The sequence below is a fragment of the Amia ocellicauda genome, chromosome 6 (assembly GCF_036373705.1).
Source record: "Amia ocellicauda isolate fAmiCal2 chromosome 6, fAmiCal2.hap1, whole genome shotgun sequence".
NCBI classification, from domain to species: Eukaryota; Metazoa; Chordata; class Actinopteri; order Amiiformes; family Amiidae; genus Amia; species Amia ocellicauda.
Window position 1 is genome coordinate 43,339,191 of NC_089855.1, and position 6,199 is coordinate 43,345,389.

A 6,199-nucleotide genomic window follows, 5' to 3' on the forward strand; every position below is an offset into this window, starting at 1 on the left:
GAGACTTATTAAACCTGCAGGATTGTGGTTTTCCCAGATCAGAATTAACCAGCTCACCACAAAGGAACATGGTAGGTGCTATTGCAACATGGATTACACAAAAACATTGAAATCCAAGTTTGCAGTGGTCCTTGGGCCATTGCGTGGTGATCCAGATCACTTCAGCACGAATTTTGCAGTGCTCTGGACTACAACTCCAGGGACTACTGTGCAGTGGTCCAGACCTCAGAAACTGTATGCATATGAACACTGAAGTAGGCATCATAACTGTAGCCAATACTTTGTGGTTAAAATGCTTAATTTAATCCCTGTATTGTACGGAATAATAATAAGAACTGTAAAACATAAGAGAAGGGCCTGAGAGTAAATACAATACACAATAGACTAGAACCCTTAGAATATAATAATATGAACATCTTCATGATTAGTATGATTGTAGATTGGATCATATATTAATGCAAGTTGATAACATATTTTACAGATAATGGTGTAAGAGAATTTGAATGCTTGGTTTTTCAGTCAATATAAATAAATAGTTGAACTGAAAAATCATAGTCAATTGGTTTCTCTTTTAAGATTCTTTTTAGAGGGAAGATGCGTTCAAGTCATACATGTGCAATAATCATTTATTTTGACAAAAATAGGAAACTAATATCATTCAATTATATTACTGAAAATAAGTAATATTAAGCTTCTGCTGGATTACAGTAAGAAACAGATAATACCCATTTTCTTCTTTCTCCTCACAGTACAGCTTATAGGCCAGTCTGGTCAGGCAGAAAACAGTGTGTCTCTCTCTTTCTCCCTCCAGCTCTCTCTTGTGTCTCGTTGCAGGATGAAGAAGTTAAGAGAACTCAAATTATCTTTGTTTTCCCTTTTATAAGGTTTCCTTCCAACCAATAGCATTTTGCCACCACCATGACTTGGGTGCCTTATGATAATGTAATTATGAAGTGGGGGTCCTTTCGAAATTTGGCTAGGAACCGATAAGAGGACAGGTCCCTTTTGGTCTTCTGGACATACAGACATGGTTACCAGGGGCTACCAAGGAACTGTCCATTGCTTATATTTAAATAAATCCTGTTATCCAATTAAAAAACATAACAGCCAATACTGTTACCCGTCAGTCTGGTGTACTGTACGCTCCTATACTGTACTATCAAGAGTATGCGCTGCACACATTCATATCGGTTTCCTCTTTAAGTAAAGATGACATTTAAAAACCTTTACATTAAATGTTCTATTTAGCATTTACCAAATTTTATAATTGATAATTATATATATATACCTATGTAATTACATAATTATTTAAAAAGCTATAATTCTTCTAAATAGTTATTTCTGTTCTTATTATTGTAAATATGCAATTATTTTTAAAAGAGAAGACTCTGGAATAAGAAATTATGCAGGTTTTCCATTATGTAGAGAGGGAAAAAAACAGAGAAACTGTCAGGAGAGTTTTGATAAAAAATGAGTGAAATCCGCAGCAAGCAGTGGTCTGTCAGAGAGAGAGACTTCAGTAACAATATGGTCTCACCAGGTCAATAATTTGTTAAGAGTTGGCAAATGGCAGCAATGAAAGATGACTGAGCTCACCTTCCGAGAAAGGAAATACGTGTTACAGCGATATTATGATGATGGAGAGTTCATGTGATGATATAGATTGGACAGAAATGTTGTTTGTTAATGAAATGGTCATTATCTGGTCCGGTGTCACGCTGAATCCAGTGCCCCTACGAGTCATGTGTCCCGGGTTGGTTTGCGCATGAATAAATTCATTTTCTTAGCACAGGGCGAGTTACACAAAACATACATATTCTACAGTAAGAGAAGATCAAATACACAGTAAGATCTGTTACACTGATGTGCTTTGCGAGCGATCACACGCCAGCAGTTCTGACAATGTATTAATATTATTATTATTATTATTATTATTATTATTATTATTATTATGTATTTGTTAGCAGACGCTCTTATCCAGGGTGACTTTCAAAACAAAGGAGCATTGCTGTGTGTCTGGCAACAGGGACAATGCAACAGTGATTTTAGACCTTCATCACAGACTTCATCAATAAGCACAATATCCCATCAAAGCATTAACATCACCTGAGATGGTCCAACAGTTTTTGATCTGCCCACAATTGTGCCGCAAAAACCAACAAAACAGTCGCATCCATAATCAATAGGCTACCCTATTGTTTTTTAAATAAGAATAAAAGTAAAAATACGCCACAAAATGAATGAAAATGTGAACTGTGTGCATGGTGACGAATGCATGTGAACTCATCTTGTATTTTAGTCAATACAGTAAAAGTGTCTGAAATAGCAAATCTGTGCAAATCCCTTAATGCCTCAATAAAAACAAATACAAATAAAAGGCTGATCTTAGCATATTCGTATATTTGTATGTTCGTTCCTGGTTGTCTACATGTGATTTCGTGTTCTTTGTTTGGTTTTTACAATGTATCTGTGCTGTGTGTAGACGCAGAATGAGTTTGATTGTGATGTTAAATAGGGCTTAGAAACGCAGTCGCCTCGGTGCTGATTATTATTGCTGTGTTTCTCCACTTCTACTCCACGCTTGGGAACGCCCACATCCAGTGACGTCAGTGTTCGATTCCAAAACCGGTGGAAAAGCGGGCCGGTTCACAAAAAGATCTATCCTCTTCTTTGCAGTTAAGTACTTAGTTTGATTTTGCTGTGTCCAAAGCTTATTTTTGAAATAAATTATCGTCTTCTTCTATATATATTTATAATTAAAGGATTGTATTGTATTTTGTTTCATTTAATTTATTTAAGTTTAATTTTCATTTCAAACTGATTTTCTAATTCCAAAAGAGCATATTCATAAATAACTTTAGGAGCTTTGTTCAACATGACCTCTCTCTCTGTCTCTCTCTGTCTCTCTCTCTCTCTCTCTCTCTCTCTCTCTCTGAATTCTGTGCATTTGTATTGTCAAAGAAATTGGACATGCATACATACATACATATATACATACATAGATACATATATATGGAAAATAAACAATATAATTATAAATCACAATAAGATGTAATAAAGTACAGAAAAACAAAATGTAATAAAATGTGAATTTTAATACACACAAATATGTATGGCTGGTCGGAATCATCTTGGACTCGGGTTCCTCTTCATGACTTATAACGCTTTTGCCTTTTGCTAAAGCTTTCCATGGAGGGGAACGTGGATGAGTTTCTACCATTCTTGGGAGGCTCTGCCTTGTTGGGGCGGAGCTGTGATCCAGGTGAACAACAGATCGGGCATAGGTGGGCATGTGGGTAGAGGAGGAGGAAGACCGGTCAAGCAAATAAGCTTGCTAAGGTACGCAGCAGCAGCAAACAGCACCCCCATCCAGCCAGCCAGGCAGTCTGGCTGGCAGTGACTGAGTGGTTGACAGACAGCAAGAAACGGAATGCACGTGCTCTGTGATGTCATAACAGTCAGCTCAGAGAGAGGTTCGTGATGTCATCGCTGAGCTGGATGGCTCTGTGTGTCTTGCTGGCTGTGTGTGTGTGTGAGAGAGAGAGAGATTTTTTGATTTTTAACACCTTTATTTTACTAAAAAAAACAATTAAAACAAATTTGAAACACATAAAAGACTCCCGACATAAAAACACAACCTATTCTAAAAACGCTCAATAAAAACCACTACACACGTGCTACCTATAAAATATTCAAGTGAATTAAACCAGTTGGTTTAAATGTCCAAAGTCAATGGCACAGAGGGCAGCCCCGACCCCCCACATCTGCAGAAAAGTGTCCAGGTCTCCCGTCAGGCTGTAGAAATTGTAATCCAGTCGCACTCTGGAGCTTACGAGAGACCTGAAGAGGGAGAGTGCACACTGTTGCTGCACCCGCTAAGTCTGACTTCTCCTACTGCTCAGGATAGCCAGCTTAGCCTGCCCCACTAGAAAGTTTGCTAACTGACAAACATGTCTGTGGCGCTGCTTGTACTGGACTCCCAAAATAAACACAGAGCGTGAGAAAAGGAGGCCCTGCTGCTTGAACAGGCTCTCCAGTGCAGTGAACAGCAGCTCTAATCTAGGGCAGTGGCAGAAACAGTGAAAAAGTGTCTCTCTCTCCCCGCAGTAGGGGCAGGTGTCGCTCACTCTGGGGTCCAGTGTATGTGCAAAAGAGTTTGTTGCGATGATGCCATACAGAAGCCATGCAGAAGTGGGGGCTTGTTCAGGCTCCTCCAGGCCGGGCAGGCATCTTCCCCCAGAGCCAGGTGCTCCCTCCAGGGGGTGTCAGGGAGGGGCTGCAGCTGCTGATGGTGCAGCTCCCTCACACTGAGCTGATAGAGCTGCTGACGCTGAGCTGTGGAGACAGACACACTACAGAGACTGTGAGGCGACAGAAGGCGGCCTGATGAGCTAGGGGGGACTGAGAGACACAGACAAACAAGGGGAAAGACGGTGTCAGGGTCCTTGGGCCAGCAGTGCTGCGTGAGAACCTGGAAAAGCCGCTCCACAGCGCCTATGGGAAGGGCGTTCTGTACTGCCCAGAGAAATCTGGTTACGACTCTCAGTGACCTCATACCCAGCCTGGCAGCCAGGCTGTCGGCACCAACCCACTGTCCCCTGTTAAAATCCAACAAATCCCTCAGCCGGATCAGGTCGACTTTAAGCAGGACTGACCTGAGGCTGCAAGAGAGCAGGAGTGGACAGCTAAAACCGGGGTTCCACAGCAGTGGCTCCTCTAACAGCCAATACAGACTGCTGCCCCCCAGCTCCCTACCCAGGGAGAAGTGCTGCCACACCTTTAATACAGTACTATAAAATACAGGCAGGGACGGAAGTATATTGGGACGTGTCTTAAGTAAAAACATTTGTCTGTCATAACAAGTGTCCAGGGCGGGAGACACAAGGGATCTGGAGGGTACAGGAGCCTCTGAGCTGCCTGCAGCCGAAAGGCACTCAGCCTGCTTAACAGATCTACCAACCCCTGTCCCCCCTTCTGGAGCGGCAGGTACAGCACTGCTTTGCGCACCCAATGCAGCCCGTCCAGAAATCCAGGAGCAGGGTCTGTATCTGGGACACCAGGGCCGGTGGGGGGTCCAGACATGCATAAGTGTGCCAGAGCATGGAGGCCACCAAGATATTAAAAACAATTGCTCTCCCCCTAAAGGAGAGCTGGGGCAGCAGCCACTGCCATGCCCTCAACCGGCTCTGTACCCTCTCCAGCAGGCCAGCCCAGTTCTCCTGCGTCTCCCCCAAAGTCACACCCAGCACCCGAGGGCCTGAGAGAGACCACTGCAGCCCCGCAGGGAGGGCAGGGGGTGCAGAAACCTCCCACACCCCAACCAGATGAGCGCTGCTCTTGCCCCAGTTGACCCTGGCTGAGGAGGCCCTGCTGAACTCCTCCAGACACTCCCACAATGACCTGGACGTCTCACTGGCCAGACTGTGTGTCTCAGCAGCATAGGCCGACACCCTTGGGTGACAAGGGATGGACAGCCCGGCTAGCAGCCTGTGCAGCAGGGGCTCGATAGAAAGGGAGTATAGCATCCCTGACAGACTGCAGCCCTGTCTGATGCCTCCATGGATGGGAATAGGCTCACTCAGGCCACCATTGATCTTCAGCACAATAAACACATGACAGTACAGCAGCTGAATAAATTCTACGAACCGCGGGCCGACACCAACTGCTCTCAGCACCTGAAACAGGCACTGCGGCCGGCATGATGTCTCTGAGCCGCTTAGCCAGAGCCTTAGACAGGATCTTATAGTCCTGACACAGCAGCGCCACTGGCCTCATGTTCACAATGGAGGACAGATTCCCCATCTTGGGCAGCAGGGTCAGAATAGCTCTACGACAGCTAATGGGCAGCAGCCCAGCTCACAGTTCCTCCTGCAGCACTGAGAGCAGGTCCGGGCCCAGCTCAGTCCAAAACTCTGAGAAAAACTCCACAGTGAGCCCATCCAGCCCCGGTGCCCAGCCCTTATTGAGCTCTTGCATTGCGCAGGTCAGCTCTGCCAGAGTTAATAGGGCCTCCAGCCCCTTGACCCCATCCTGTGGGAACTTAGGCAGACCCTGCTGAAACTGCTGCTGCTGCTCCAGGCTGCCCGGCTCTGTGGAGTACAGCTCCCTATAGAACTGGGCGGCATGACTACACATCTCTTGCCCATCCTGCAGCACGCGGCCCTCAGCCGTCCTCAGGCAGAGCATCACCCTGCTCTGC

At 44.9% G+C, this 6,199-nt stretch overlaps 1 non-coding gene across 1 annotated transcript; it reads left to right on the plus strand.

The window, feature by feature from the left end:
* Positions 1-3,133: 3,133 nt before the first annotated feature.
* LOC136752135 (U5 spliceosomal RNA) lies at positions 3,134-3,248 on the plus strand. The gene has a single exon (XR_010817298.1). It is a non-coding gene; the product is annotated as a U5 spliceosomal RNA (small nuclear RNA).
* Positions 3,249-6,199: the final 2,951 nt, after the last annotated feature.